Consider the following 16,636-nt stretch of genomic DNA (forward strand, 5'->3'; position numbering starts at 1 on the left):
GCAGCATTCGCAGTAGAAAAATCATCATCTATCACTATGGGTTGCTCCACTACACTGTATGTTGAGCACGCCCTCTTTGCAATTCTGCATAAACCAAAAAGCACACTCACTACCCAGAGGGCCACAGGATATGAGATTATGTTATTGAGACCAGAGTTGAAAATAGTGAGATGCAGCAATGTTAACCCAGCACAGTTCTTAGCAGAAGAGGTACCAGAGGGCGAGAATGCACACGATTGCACATATGCCATTGAGTACTACTCGTCCACGCAGAAGGTACAGGAAAACGTCCTAGAAGGAGCTGAAGTCTTGTACATTGATGGATCCTCAACCATTGACCAGAGTGATGGCATAAGGAGAACAGGCGCAGCCGTTGTGCGCTTAAGGGAAGACTGGACAAGCGAGCCAGTGAAATGTATCAAATTGCCCCAACAATATTCAGCACGGCGGCAGAACTAGTGGCTCTAGAAGAAAGTAACAGTAAAAGAGTAACAATATATTTTGACAGTGCATATGTCACGTCTACGGTACATTCAGGATTGATAAGGTGGCTCAGAAGGGGATTTAGGAGAGCAGATGGTACCCCAGTACAGCATTCTCTCCTCCTGGGTGAACTAATAGAGATAATAACATACCCACATGAGCTGGCTCTGGTGAAATGTCAGGCACACAAAAATGGGGAAGACACAATATCTAGAGGAAATGAAGCAGCAGACTCCCATGCAAAACATGCTGCATATTTTGGCAAGATGTGGGACCTCCATGAAAAACAAAAAGTGAGGGGGAGGGCAAGACAGATGATAATGAAAGAGGGCTACACGAACCTCCCAGAAACACAGACTATGGAACTACAGGCAGCAGCCCCAATGGCAGAGAAAGAATTGTGGGTAAAAAGAGGATGCACAATGTCTCCAACAGATGCACTATGGAGACAAAATAACACAAGAAAAGTAGTTATGTCCCTGACCCTACTAAAAACAGCACTGGGCCAGCTGCACCACCCCACTCATACAGGAAAGGAGGTAATTGCAGCACGAATAAAAGAGTCATGGTTCTGTCCCGAACAAAATGCGCACGTTGCAAACTTTATCAGCAATTGCCCACCTGCCTACAATTTACGGCCGGTCACACGCTGCAAGTGATCAAAGGTACAATACCACGACCTGAAGGACCCTTCCTACACTTACACATTGACTACGTTGACATGATCAACATTTGCCAAGGCTACCGATACATGATTGTGGTAGTGTGCCCCTTCTCAAGGTGGATCGAGGCTGGCCCTTGCTCTCATGCCGATGCACTTCGAGCAGCAAAGTTCCTGGTGAAGGAAGTTTTCCCAAGGTGGGAAGTATGTGAAGTATTAAGGTCAGACAACGCTCCACACTTCGCAAATGAGCTATTCAGCACATCACTGCCTTGCTTGGGATCAAACATAAGTTTGCCTGTGCGTACCACCCACAAGCCAATGGCGTCTGTGAACGTCTCGAAGGCCTCTTAAAAGAATCCATCGCAAAAACACAGCAGGCGACCAAGAAGAGCTGACTTTACTGCCTTCCCCTGGCGCTGTTTGAATTGCAAAACAAGCCTAGTTCGGATCACCACCTCACGCCCCATGAGGTGGTGACCGGACGCCAAATGCACCTCCCACTGACACCACCCACAAGAGCAATATGTGACTGTGAAGGAAACTGATGATGTTTTTGGAAAAGAAATGTATGACTATGTCACTTCCTTGGTTACTAGTGCCTCCTTTATCTCTCAATAGATTCGACGGACACAGGGCGGGTCAGAGAACAACCAACAGGAAACAGCTAACAACGAGGACCAAACTGGACAGTGGACAGTGAAAGAAGGAGACACTGTATTCCTTAGGAATTTCAGGCGCAAGTGGAACGCCACTAGATTTATGGGGCCACATGTTATACAAAAGGTGGCACCAAGAGCGGTCAAGCTAGCAGATAAAGACGTTTGGTCACACATTCATGACATCAAGCCCTACAAAGCACCGATCGCGCCCCATCACAGCAGCAACAGGGCCAACGCATCAGCAACTGCGACGACAGATGACGGAAAAAGACACATCACAAGCATTAGATACCCCTAAGGACATAAACGAGTCACAGCCTACAGCCCACCCTATGCTCAGGAGGTCACAGACACAAGAGGTCCTCACCGAGCAGCTGACAGAATTCTGAATGTGAAGAATGATATTGGAGTACTGTGATAAACAATAAAATAAATTATCAGCAAGAGTTAATAAACAAATGAGACTGTTAAAAGGTCCTGATAATATGCACAACACTATGTAAACACATGCATGCTCTCTTCTCTTTTGGCTCGCACATGCACGTCTCGCGCATTGTACTGTTATATGCAAACATTTGATAAGAAACGCACAGATCACTGCCCAAGCTTAAATGCTGCCTCCATTTGACCACCCAGAGGCACTATCACACCTGTTTGTAAACAGACTTAAGAGGCCAACGCATTTTAGGCCCAGGCGACCACGTGCTTATTACAATGCGTTTATTCAATTCATAGTACAATCAGAGCCACACCTCCATGCGGCCCTAACCGCTCTCAGAGACAGGGCGGTTAGGCGGATGTGGGAGGAACTTTTTGCATGGGCTTTGAACAGCTATTTGATCCGTAGAGCTTTAGTAACAAGCACTAACAGTAATAACGAAAAAATGTACAGAATTTTCAGGTGGGCATCTCTATCATCTCGTCTCAATAGCTGCAGGACGGCAGTATAGGTTAAAAAGTAACATGCCAGTGGTCGAAACAATTGTGATTAAAATGTTGGGGGTATTCTTGACCACTGGACTGATAACTGCCGCTGTCTGGCAGGCCTATTGTGCATTGCATGCACCCGCAACACCCAATACTAACCCTTCCCCCACTTCAGCTGCATGGTGGACTGTGTCAGGTGGTACAAGTAGCATGGGACAAAAGGTAAGGAGGGCAAACGTAGTGTTTCCCTCTATGTACATGGGGTTGACACATACCTTACAGAGTCCACACACGTCTATACAACATGTGGTATAAACACGTTCAAAATTGGTAAGGATACGACAAAAGACAACTGCTATGTCTGCTCATTGATCCTGCATGCCATGTGCGCCTCCCGAACATTTGTGGCTACTGAAATACCAGCATCCACGGTGGAGTGCCCCCTATATTTTGCACTGTTTCAGACACGAGGACGATTCCAAGGAAGATCCGCAACACTAAGGTGGAAATCAAGGTCCACATACCCATACAAAGACAACTTCATCAAAACACTACCTATGTTCGACAACTATTGGCAACTCACTGAAGGACTACAGTACATAACATAAAGACCAGATAAAGGGGAAACAAAAGAAGTGACACTGGACTACCTGCCATGTAAATGGAGCGCAAAAGAGAGGTGAACCCGGGTGCTGGGAAAGACCGCTGATCCTGATCTATGGCAAGGTGTATACGAAGAACGGCTGGGTGGACGGATTAGTGGGAAGCAAAATATTGACGTGGCAAAATCTCCGGTAGTAACGATACAAGAAGAAAATGACAAGTGCTACAAGGAGTGGGCAAAGAGTGCGGGACTGCTCACATGGATGGACAAGGAGGAGGAGCCAATAACCATAATACCCATTACATCACCCACACTGTGTTACCAGCATAATGGAGAGGTTGATGTAGGAATGAATGAAGGATGCAAAAGAATAGGGAAGATCCCTGAGGCGAGTGCTGGAACAGCAGTACTAATGGACCACTACTGGGCTTGCGGAGCAAAAGCATATCATAGTCTATCACAATCATGGGGTGGAGTGTGTACGCTGGTGCATATCAACGTTCCCTCCCTGGTAGTACCACAGAAGAACATCAAGATGGAAGACTTTCCTAAAATGGATGAAGGAAACAAAAGAAGGTGGTCTCTGGGACAAAATTGACAGCACACCCCAGGGTGCCGCCACCACAGAAAAGACACTGACGAGAATAAAAAGACAAGGGGAACCACTAACAGGAAATTACCTCTGGGGTAAATCAGAAACAGCGCTCACCGACATTCCAGCACCTCACAGATTATTCATTAGAGCGGCCATGTTCTTTTCGCCAATAATACATCCAGGGGTACAAGCATACGCAAATGCGAAGAGGCTGCAGATCACAAGGTGGGAGCTGATGATGACAATCAACTCCACAGTGAATGGTTTCAACACCATCAAAGAAGAGTTAAGGGCGATACGAATGGTAGCACTACAGAACAGATACCGTCTGGACCTCCTCACTGCCATGGGAGGAGGAGTTTGCACGTAAATTGGAAGTTCTGGCTGTACGTTCATTCCCGCAAACGATGAAGATAATGGCACACTATCAGAAACGATATCACATTTGGCATAAATGTAGGCGAAAATGGAAGACGAGGCAAAGGGGAGTAAGAAGGATGGAAGCTGGTATTAATACATCTGGTTGTGGATGCCATCGTGGCTAGCGGATGGTCTTAAAGTACTAGCGGGATGTACAATACTAGGAATGGCATTGCTGATGGGAATAAAGTTATGGATGGCATGGTCAAAACGTACAGCAGAAGAGATGATCGGCATGCACATCCTCATGCCAGCAGAAGATGAACCTCACACTGAAGTGATCCTCAAGGAACGTGAACAGCTACGCCAGCAAATAGTAGAAGCAGATTTGTACCCACCATCAATAAAGGTAGAAAATCCACGTTGGAAAGTGGGTCTATTGTAAGCCCGGTGGTGGATGCGTATACATGTACTGGTCGTTTGAGGATCACGTCAACCGCTACGGACATCTGGCGGGGATAACGAAGGTATGGTGCTTACGTGACGATGTAAGAGTGGATAATTTTGTGGTCGGCAAGTCGACCAGAGGGGAGACTGAAGAAGGAAAATGGGACGGTCCCTTCCCCTGACCAACATACAAGCTATGGCCGATGACATCACGACCAAAATAGCCACAGTAAGATGAGTTTGCACCTCTGTCCACGGCCTCAGATGTCAAGATCCACTGCGCCCACACTCCACCCGCGAAACCAGGCTGCATCCCGCACAAAGCACGAGGTGGGAACCAAGACAGAGCTACGACCGACCGCATGGACCAGCTTGACTAAAACGGTCTACAACCGAAGCAACCATCATTAGAGATGACATGAGGACATAGCCGCAACACACAGATGCACACGTGCTGTCACGCACCTGGATCAGACACACCAACTCACACGAAGAACATGCTCAGTGCTATGACGCAGCAGACCGCGTACCCTCACAGACGTGCATCGTTATTATTTTTCACATAGGCCAACAACCGCACCGCAGAAACGCAAGACGCCGGAAGAGTTGGTGCATATGCTTGCAGACGTTTCATGCTACTAACCTCGATGACAGGGCCTATACCCGAGCAGATGTACACAGAACCATATTGCACACCCACATCCCCTGCTCTTATGGACCTCAGGCCACGTCATACAACAAAGCCAAAGTAGGCTTCAAACTAGAATCAACAGACCCAGAGCAACTCGTATGGAGCCCAAGGTGCTGAGCATGCAGAACAATCCTGGCTGAAGCCCGCGCAGCTAAGGTCGTGATGTTGCACTTCACATTCCGTGCTCTCCAAGCCAGGGTGACACATGACACTTCTGCAGCCATCTGGAGCAAGATACAAATCAAATCCCCATAATTCTGCCTCAGCCACGGTCTCTCAACACGTGACCAGGCGAGCAGTGCCTCAGCCACGGCTGGGACACAGCTCGCAACAAAGTTGTAACAACTCAGACATCAGCGGCACTGGGAAATTAGCACTGTAATGGCAGTAGCAGGACCTGTCCATTGTCGTCCACTGACATATATTCACACATTGTTGCTAACACCAGGTACATCGCGGACTGGGAACAACGATGGTCCCAGGCTTGGGAGCTCGCTGGTGGACCAATCAGGACACGAGGGTCTAACCACTGACGATATTACAACACAACCAATCACTGATCCTCTCGATGTAACCATGTAGAAGTAACCACTTTTAGGGACGACACAAGCGTACCATCTGACCTCTACTCTACCAATAAAACTTTTCACTATATGGGTCTATACTGAACCTACTACTCAGGGAACCAACCCGGAGTGGCGGTAGGTTTGGGGACGAGCTCTCTCAGATGACACACATTATCACATCACTCAGACACAAAAGGGGCCTGCAAGCGCAGTTGCCATGAGAAGCTGCTTGGAACTTACGCTCCATGTGCCTGTCCCTGTCTGTTTTCTTGTAATAAAACAGCAGTAACTATTGCTCTTGTGTGGGCCTCCTACTTCTTTGGGACACGGAAGGAGTTAGGGCCTTCTGAGAGCTGGAGGTCTGCGTGCCCCTGGTACGGCCTTGCCGACCACCAGAATTTACCCAAAAACAGCGCCGCCAGGTAACCCTTAATGGTACCCACTTGAAGGCCCCTGTGGGCCAATGAAGGTAAGAAAGACAAAACCATAGGAATGGAGCACTGAAAAGGATGAACATTGTGACCTCTGCACCAGTCACAGAACTTACGCCAACGGCAACGTACAGGGATTTGGTAGCAGGCCGCCTGGCCGAAAGCAACACCTCCATCACGTCATCTGGGAGGTCCTAATCCTTATACCTCAACCTTTCAGATACCAAGCGTGAAGGTTGATAGTCTTGACCTCTGGATGGAGAACATGATCCCCACCCACCCCCCCTCGCGCGCGAATACGGCGTGGAGGGCAGATGGACATTTCTAGAAGGCCCGGGGACCACGCTCTCCTGGCCCAATCCGGAGCAATGATGATCATGTGGGAAACAAACCTCTGTAACCTCCGCAACACTTGAGGAACGACGAGGGCTGGAGGAAACCCGTACAGCAGTGGGAATGACCAAACCATTACGAACGCGTCTCTTAATGCTCCTCTCAGAGGAAATTCCCTTGAGCAGAATCTCTCGCACTTCTGGTTGACACTAGATACTGGTGGCAAAGAGATGCACTTGTGGGATTCTCCAAAGGGCGAAGATCTCCAGAAGGACTTCCTGAGCCAACTCCCACTCGTGAGAGATCGTGCTCTGCCTGCTCAGAGTGTCCGCCACCGCATTTTCGTCTCCGGCCAGATGAACTGCCAAGATCGAAATTCCCTGCTGGATGGCCCAGAACCAGAGCTGCATTGCCTCTCTGCACAATGGGAGTGACCCTACTCCCCACCCCTTTTTTGTTGAGGTAATGCATGGCCACTGTGTTGTCGGTCATGATCATGATACTCTTCCCCCGCACAGATGGCAGAAAAGCCTTCAGGGCTAGCATGATGGCCCTCAGCTCTAACAGGTTGATGTGGAGTTTGGACTCCGACGGAGACCAACGACCGCTGGTGGTCAAGTGGTTGGCATGAGCGCCCCATCCACGGTTGGCAAAATGGCTTCCTCTTCATCAGGTTCTCTTTGTTGGCCCACCACAGGAGATCCTGGGAGACCGAGAGTGGAATCTGAACCGGATCTGACATCTTGCCTGAGAACTGCGACCACTGCATCTTGAGGACCCATTGCAAGGATCTCATCCTCAGCCTGGCCTCTGGCACCAGAAAAATGCAGGATGCCATAAGGCCAAGCAACCTTAAGAATTTGAAAGCCGGGAGACTGGGCATGTTGAAACTTGTCCACCATCTGCACAATGTGGCGAGCACTTCCCCAAGGACGTGTCTAACACAGCTCAGATGTACTGGAGCTGTTGGGAAGGCGTCAGATGCGACTTCTTGAAATTGAGGGAGAAGCCCAGCCTGTGGAGGGAGCGGCAGGTGTGACCGAGGTGATCCAATGCTTGCTTGGGATAGCGCGCCCGGATCAGCCAGTCGTCCAGGTGTGGTTAGACGTGAATCCCCCCTCGCCTAAGGTACGCTGCCACCGCCACCATTAGCTTGGTGAAGACCCTCAGGGCGGAGGTCAATCCGAATGGCAGGACCCGAAACTGACAGTGTGAGTCGCCAGCCGCAAACCTCAGGTACTTTCTGTGCTTGGGATGAATCGGCACATGAAAGTAAGCATCCTGTAGGTAGAGACACCAACCAATCCCGAAGTTGAAGGGCCTGGAGGACTTGAGAAAGAGTGACCATCTTGAACCTGTCCTTCCTGAGAAGTTTGTTCAACCAATGCAAGTCTAGGACAGGTCTCAATCCGATGTCTTTCTTTGGGGTCAAACAATAAGGGGAATACCATCCCTTGTTCCTCTCCGCTACAGGCACCAGTTCTATAGCGCCTTTCTTCAGCGGGGTTAAGAATTCCTGCACATGGAGCGGATCCGGAAGCTTCAAAGAGAGTTTCCTCATTGTGTTGTCGTGAGGCCGCTTTAGGGAGGGAAGGCAGTAGCCGTGGGCTATGGTAATCGCTCGCCACTCTTCGAGATGATGAGATAGCCTGCCCCCAACCGGCGAACCATGGGAGGGACATGGCCTCATGACTGTTTTGGAGCGGCTGTGGCAGTGCATGAAGGCAAAGAGGCAGCTGCCTGAGCGGCCTTGGCACCTCTATTTCTCCGACCACCACAGGTACTTTTTCGCTGACCCCTTTGACTGGTGACTCCTCTCATTCTACCAAACGAAGAGTAGTAATGAAAAGAACCTCCCCTCCACTGCTGTCCCCTAGGACGAAAAGGCAGAGGTTGACACACTGCAGCGCTTAAAGATTTCGCCACAGCTTTTGAGGTCTACAACCTCTCAAGGCTCTCGTCAGCCTTGCTGCCAAACAAATCGGTGCCATCAAAGGGCATGTTGAAAAGACGGGCTTGCACATCCGGGGCAAAACCCAACTTCCGCAACCACGCAAATCTGCGTATAACGGTGGTCGCAGCCATGGACCGGCTAACACTGTCAGCCGCATCCAAATCCGACTGAAGGGATTCGCACATGGCATCCTTGCCGTCTTGCACGAGAGCAAGGAAACCATCCCTTTCTCCCCCCTCGGGAATATGCTCAGCCGCTAAAGAAACACGGTTCCACAGAGTGTGTGAAAACCTTGCTAAGTCACAAGTGGAGTTGGCCGATTTCAATGCCATGCTCCCTGCAGAAAATACCTTACGAGCCCAACAGTCGAAGCGTTTGTCGTCCCTATCAGGAGAGATGGTAGGGTACGCCGCCTGCCTCGAGGTAGCCGTAACCACCTGAACCACCGAATCTCGGGAGTGGGGTGATTAGACAAATAAGCTGGGGTCGCTAACGGAAGGGCAGTACTTCTTTGTCAAAGATTTATTAACACCCGGAAGAGATTCCGCTGACTGCCAAGCAGCTGCCACCCTTTTCTGTAAAGTAAGATGAAACGGTAACACCGGGTCAGAGAACGGACCTTGATCTAAAATGTCCATTAGATCATCCTGCACAAAGTCTTTAGGAGGACTGGACCAGCCCAGATACTCCGATACCCTAGCAATGAGCCATCTTTACGAAGGCTCAGCATGAGCCCCAGGCTCAGGACTGCCAAATTCCACTTCTGGAGAAGTGTCCAAACCACAGGCATCATGAAGGGTTTGCCTCAACTCCTCCAATTGACTGTCTCAGAAAAGACTGCAACCACATCATGCTCCACAGGGTCCTCAAATTCAGACCTTTCTTCCTCTTCATAAATGTCATCCAGAGGGAGATGAAAACCTGGCCTGGTGACAGAAGAGGGCCTGCAGTCCAAAACTGGCCTCAAAGATGGCACTGTAGCCTTCCTTGGAGGATCAACCACATCCGGGTACTCCAAAGACATATTTCGGGCAAAAATCCCCAAAGGCGTTGAGTGCGCCAAAGGCTTCGACGCAGAGAGCATTGACAACCTCGGTGTCGTGAGCGCCGAAGACTTCGGCGTCGGCACTGGTGCCGACGGCACCGTGGGCTGATAAGACGGCAAAGCATAGACGTCCAAGTTGGACAGACACGGCACCAACCTAGTCGACGCCAGTGGTCTCGCCGGAGACGAAGACCGAGACCTGGAAGCATGTCTCTTGCGACTATCCGAAGCCTTGTCCGAACGGGAGGGACCTCGAAGGTTCCCAGTGTGAGTCGCATCGTGGACGTGAGCCCGAAAGCGTGCGAGCCACGGTACGAGACAGTTCTTTGCCGGCTTTGGTAGAAGGCGCGACCGGGACCGTGCCCTGCGATGGAAATATTGCCAACATCTGCTCCTTAAAGGCAGCCCCTTCCTCCGGAGTCAAGGACTTTGTTGGGCATGCCACTTTCCTCGAGGCACCATCCTTGGAGGAGGACGGGGAAGGTGACCGGTGACGTAGTTTCCTAGAGTGCAGGGACAAGGAAGAAGAATCGCGGGAACCACTCTGGGACCGAGATCCCCGAGCCTCCACCCGACGCGGAGAGTCACCCCTTGAGTCGTCGGTGGAAACCCCTTTGGACGATTTAGAGCCCCTACCTACCTGGAGCCTCCCCTTACGCTCCCGCAAGGCCTTCACAGTCAGCGACTGGCATTTTGAACAGTCGCCGGTGTTGTGACTCTCGCCCAAGCATCACAAACAAATGCGATGCGAGTCAGTGATCGACATTTTAGACTTGTAGTCCCTGCAAGTCTTGAAGCCAGACCGCAAAGTCAGAGGGGTCGAAGAAAAAGAAATCACTGCGATGAAACACACGAGGCGCTGGGGTTCTTGAAGCAAACATGTTTGTGGAAAAAACAGAACTAAGGCTACGGGTGCTGTGCATCCTATTTATAACATCCGGTGACGTTGCCCTCAACTGAGGCCTTCGAGGGATATCGACCCGACGTCATCGACGCAGGACGCCCTCTGCCGAAAAAGTTTCCGAAGTGCACAGCTGTGGACATTACATGTCAAACATGTGGAATACGTTGGAGGACACAATCCATTCAAAAGAATATTCTCTGAACATTGTGAAAAAAGGGGATCTGAGCCAGAAGAGGGTGATCTACAGTAACGATCATGATATAGAAGGGTTCTAAGCCCGACTGAGGGGGATCGAGGGTGAATCACAAGAATTGAATATGTATAAGAGGAAAGGAACTTTGTGTTATGTTTTGGTACATCAGGACCTCTGAATCAAGAGATTTTGACGTAAAGAGACTTGAGTACAGAAGGCCCTGATGCTGGTAACGGAACTGTATCCTCGTGCCGAAGAAGAGTGTGTGCTTTGCTCGAGTGAACCGCCTTTTCGTGTGCTGAAAACGTGGGGAAGGGAGGCCAACATCCTGACATATCATTTGGGAAACCCTGTCTTTTTCACACGATTTGTATTTAGTAGCAAGGATTGGCAATAGTTTTTTTTTAGTATAGGCCTTTTTACTTTGACGAGACTCCACTAGGACTGCATTATTATCATTAGTTGATGGTCGTAGCTTGCTCCCATCTGTAGATTTAGGGTTAGATAGGTGCTTATCACACCATTGTTGAAGTACAATAAAAACCCTTGAACTGTGGCCACTTGTGTCTGTCTTACCGTTGATTCCATGCCTTCTTTACAGAAGCAACAGCATCCCTCGTAGCAGCACAATGAAGGCACCTCTTATAACAAATGAAGTGGTACATACTGTACACATCATTGCTGTTTGTGCAATTGTTCAAAATATCCAACACTTAAAAGAGTACAAAATTGAGCAATGGTTTGGGCATTCCGGCACAATATTACCTTTGTGGGTGTGGTTTAGGCTCTGGGTCTTACCAGCTTGAGTTTAAGGTAATTTAAAATGTCTGTTAACTCTGTAGAGTTGGACTGTACAATACATAGGACCATTCTGAGATTTGTGGGTATAGATATAGATGTCCTGCTGTCGTTTGAAGTACTGTTTCACAGTAAAGGTCCTACCATGTATTTAAAATATAATTAATGTAAAGATTATTTATAAACATCACTGATATGCATTGTGTGACATACTTTGCAGTTGGTTCTCCTGGTAGTACTGAGCGTGCAGCAGAATGTCATCAAAGATGACATGATAGGCTGAATGGATATTTTTACGGGACACCTTTACAGCTGTGAAACAGTGTGTAACTTTGGCACACAGTTTTTGTTCTCACCCTTCTATGACTTTGGGTATCCTTTCATAGGTTTCTTGATGCACTTGCGCCTTCAGATTTGGCCTTTTAACTTCTCTATGATCTATTTTATGGTTGCACCTTTTGGGCGGCCACAGACCTCTGAAATGTGGGGACCGGGAGGGAAATGAATGCTTGCGTCGAAACATCATTTTAGCACCACCTGTGGGAACCCTTTGTTTGACTGAAGCATAGGCATGCGTTTAATATTGTAAAATGATGCAACATTTTTACCTTTACTTTTCTTAAGGGAAAACCCTAGTTTTTGCAATGGATTAAAAAATGCAACTCACGCATTTGAATATAAAAGTGATTGCCTAACAAAGGTTTTGTAAATATCAAGCATATATACAGGTTTTGCCATCACAAACGTTAGCTGTCAGAGTGGAACGACTTCCAACAGCTCATAATTACTCGTAGTGTTGTGGATCAGTCAGACAAAGATGGCTTTATATTTTTTTTAAAAAGGCAATCTGCCGTCCTGGTCCTGGCCCTAGTGGGACCTGTTGTAAATACATCTATGCCCCTAGCGAGGGTCTTGCGTAGCGGCTCACCTCCCTAGCCTCAAAGGGCGAGGCTCCCTACTGGAGGGAAGGGACGAATTGTCAAGATTCGTCACATAGCACTCAATGAGTGCAGCCTCAAAATTGACCCAATAGAGATGGGGAAGAAAAAGGACTTTGTACACAGGGCTAAGTAACTACCGACTATGAGGGCCACCGTTTCTAGAAACTTCCAGAAGAAGAGACTTGCAGCCATTTTATTGTGAGAACTGTGAGTGACAGTAGAGAAAAGGAAGAAACTGACTTTTTCAGAAAGCGAAGTAAAGACCGCCTTAGGGGTGGTACCACTAGCTATGAACCTCTGGGAGAAGAGACATGCAGTCTTTGAACTATGAGTGACTGCTAAATCAATTTGGTCATAAGTCCTCACCCTAAGAACTGTTACCTATTAGGACTTAAGGCTAAGGACCATGGCTCTATGTTGAGCAGCACCCTTCATCCTATAAACACTACACCATTTGTTTGATCCTCCTTGAACCCAAAATCTTTTTACCAAGCTATGTCCCTTCGTGGTTATGATATGATATGGCATTTATAACACACCTATACACAAGTGTTTCAAGGCACGACGAGGCAAGGCAAGGGAACAGAGGGAAGACAGAGACAATGATCTTACTAGGCCATGTGACATTGAGATTGTGCAAGTGCAGGGGAGGGGGCAAGGGGAGAAGAGAGAGGGGATAAGAGATCTACCACCAAGTCGTTGCTTGGAGAAGCGACTGACCCTGAGAGAGTTGGAGGTGGATGAGCGAAGAGCTCGAGAAGGAAGATATTTAGGAAGAGAGAGTTGAAAGTATTGAGGCCCCAGGACCCAGAAGGCCTTGTGGAGAACGTAATCCTCACAGTCACTGGGAGCCAGTGCAGAGATTTCAGTCCTGGAGAGATACGATCCCTGGCCTTGAGGCCAAGGACAAGTCTCGCAGTCCAGTTTTGGATGAGTTACAGAGGGCAGAGAGTGGAGACAGGAAGATTTAGAAAGAGGCTGTTGCAGTAATCCAGCCTAGAGAGAAATAGAGCTCTAGAGACCGTGAGTATCTGGGGGAAGCAGCGGAAAGGAAGAATACCTCTGAGGAGGTGCAGCTGGTAGTGTGACTTCTTAGAGACGTCAGAGATGTGAGGAGAGAAGGAGAGTGTGGAGTCGAAGATGACCCTGAGTTTTTAGGCTCACAGGTGGGAGCAGGAAGAGGGCCAAGGGAGGCCGGCCAGAGAGTGACAGGAAAGGAGGGAGCAGGTGTGCCGATGAGGAGAATCTCAGTCTTACTGGCATTAAGGCAGATGAGAGAAGGAGAAGAGGTGGCTGAAGGGAGACTGAAAATTAGCTGAGTGTCATCCGCATAGGACTGAAAGTTGGGGCAGAGAGCAGCAATGCGGTGGGCAAGAAGTGCCAGGCAATCGGTTGAACAGCCAGGGAGAGAGGTTAGACCCCTGGGGAACACCACAAGTAGAGATAGAGAGGAGAGGAAGGACCCAAGTTGGACTTGGGAGGGACGATGTGAGAGGAAAGATCAGCCAAGCCAAGTCCTGATCGGTGATACCCAGGTTATCACGGAGACGGTTGAGCAGGATGGCATGGTTGACTGTGTCAATGGCAGACGAGCGATCAAGTAAGATGAGGACACAGGGGGTGTTGGAATCAAGGTTAGAGAGCAGGTCTTCACGGATGTTCAGGAGAGCAGTTTCCGTGCTTCTGGCATCTCTGAAGCCAGACTGATTGTCATGGAGACAACCAAGAGATTCAGTGTGAAGATTAAGCGGGGAGATGGGCAGCTTTTCCACGGGTTTACCCAGGAAAGGAGTGATGGAAATTGGGCAATAGTTAGCCAGGCAGGACGGATCGTCAGATGGTTTCTTAAGAAGAGGGTGCACAAGGGAATGTTTCAGTGGGGAAGGGAAGACTCCAGTGGCAAATGAGTGGTTGCAGAAGTCAGCCAGAGCAGGAGCCAGGGTGTCAATGTGGTCCTTGATGGTTTTGGAGGAACAGAGGTTAACCCATTTTGACAAGACTTTCATAGATCTGACTTGTCTAGAAACCTCGCCTGGGGAGAACAGGGGAAAGGCAGAGAAGGAGGGAGGAGAGGGAGGAGGAAGAGAGAGAGGAAAGGATGTCCTGAGTTTTAGAGATGCAATAAGAGGCCAGAGCCGTGCAGAGGGCCTGGGAGGGGACATGAGAGGTAGAGAATGCAAAAGGATTGGCCAGTTCCTTGCAGATTTTAGACGAGTTATTAGATGCCGCAGAGATACAGGCTTGGATGTGAGCTCTCTTCTTGAGGCGGACAGAGAGCCGGTATTGCCTTTGGAGCAAGCAGCAGGCCAGTTTGTCAGAGGATGTACCGGAAGCACGCCATTTCCTCTCAGCCACCCTGCACTTGCGTTTGAGGGTGACGAGGTCTGAGTCGTACCAGGAGTTGCACTTGGCGATAGGCTTCAAGCAGATCCTCATGTCAAGGGAAAGAACATCAAGAGTATCAGATATAGCAGAATGGATCATGGAAAAGGCTGTGTCAGGGTGTGAGTCAGCTGAAGGGGGGGGGTGAGAAAGTGGCGGCAAAAGCCTCAACTGGCACACGCTTCATGAGTCGGATAACCGAGAAGGTAGGTGGTAGTGCTGGAGTTGGCTTGGCCTGAGGGGTAGAGAGGGTGAGTTCGGAGGAAAGGAGAAAGTGATCACTCCAGGAGACAGGAGTGGTGAGAGGGATTGAAAGGGGGAGGTCTGAAGAGATAAGAACATCCAGAGTGTGTCCTGCAGAGCAGAGTGAGTCGGGCCAGAGGGGAGAATAGAGAGTGAGAGAGTGTCGCAGAGGTTGCGAAAGAGTGCAGAGGAAGGACAGGAAGCATCCAGGTGGTTGTTAACGTCTCCAAGAAGGAGGGGTTGAGTGGTTGAGCCCAGGAGGGAAGAGGAGAGGTCCGCCCACTCAGAGAGGAAGGAGGAGATCTGACCAGGTGGCTGATAGATGGTAGCCACAGTAAGGGAAAGGCCAGGAGAGAGAGAGAGAGAGAGAGAGAGAGCGTAGGAATGACAGAGGCAGGGATCCACTCAGGGAAGATCAGGGCTGCACGCCCTCCGCAACGGTTGGATCTGGGTGTGGAGAGGATCTTGCAGCCATCAGGGAGGAGAGAGTAAAAGCTTATGGCAGAGCTGACCGTGAACCATGTCTCAGTTAGAATGAGGACATCGAGGTCAAGTTCTTCCAGGAGGCGGCAGATGTCAGAGGAGTGTTTGACAGCAGAGCAAGAGTTGAGAGTGGCAATATGGAGAAGGTTGCCATCCTTGAAAGACTTCCGGGGAGGGGTACAAATCAGCGGTATGCCCTGCGGAGGTGTAGAAGAAGCCCGAGTGGGGGCAGAAGAGGAAGGAGGAGAGGGCAAGGTTGCCAAGGAGGAGACAGCAGGGGGAGGCAAGAAAGTAATGGGGGGAAGAGAGGGGACAGCAGGAGAGGAAAGAAAATTGATGAGGCGCGGGAAGCGTCTATCAAAGAGGAAGCCTGAGGGCCCTGGACCAAGACGGTACCATTCAGATAAACATTAATGAGGACCTTGGAGGAGGGGAAGGGGGCCAGGAGGGCCTTCAACTGGGTGCCACCATTAATGGTAGAAGAAGAGAAAGGAGGTTAACTTTACAATCACCTTTCCTGTGCGCATACAAATAAAAATGTGTTTAAGCCACATGAATCGACATATGATTGAATTCAGGCCAATACATAAATCCAGGATAATGTGCACGACACCACACCTCACACACATCTTAATCTTTATGGCTAAAAACATTCTCATCAATTACTGTTTCATCCTGTCTGCTTCTGGCAAAGTTTCCTCCCTGGAATGGGGCACTGCATGTGGACGCTGTGTCTCAGATACCTGCTTACAGCATGTTCCCTATTTTTAGTATGTTTTAGCCCCAGTCTAATACCTACTGAGGATTATCAAAGAACCGCGTCCTGCCATTTTTACTCTGAGCTAGAATGAAAATATATTAGCATGCATTTCACTGATTGTGTCTGTAATTTGAATTTCACTTGATCAATGAAGTGATCAGACTTTTGCACAG

At 49.2% G+C, this 16,636-nt stretch overlaps 1 protein-coding gene across 1 annotated transcript in view; it reads right to left on the reverse strand.

Moving 5' to 3' along the window:
• The window catches only part of DNAH12 (dynein axonemal heavy chain 12), a 3,791,933-nt gene that overhangs the window by 2,505,724 nt on the left and 1,269,573 nt on the right, over positions 1-16,636 (reverse strand). The gene's annotated exons all lie outside the window — the stretch shown is intronic.

This window comes from Ambystoma mexicanum, chromosome 2p (genome assembly GCF_040938575.1).
Source record: "Ambystoma mexicanum isolate Mex_15411 chromosome 2p, UKY_AmexF1_1, whole genome shotgun sequence".
Classification (NCBI taxonomy): Eukaryota; Metazoa; Chordata; class Amphibia; order Caudata; family Ambystomatidae; genus Ambystoma; species Ambystoma mexicanum.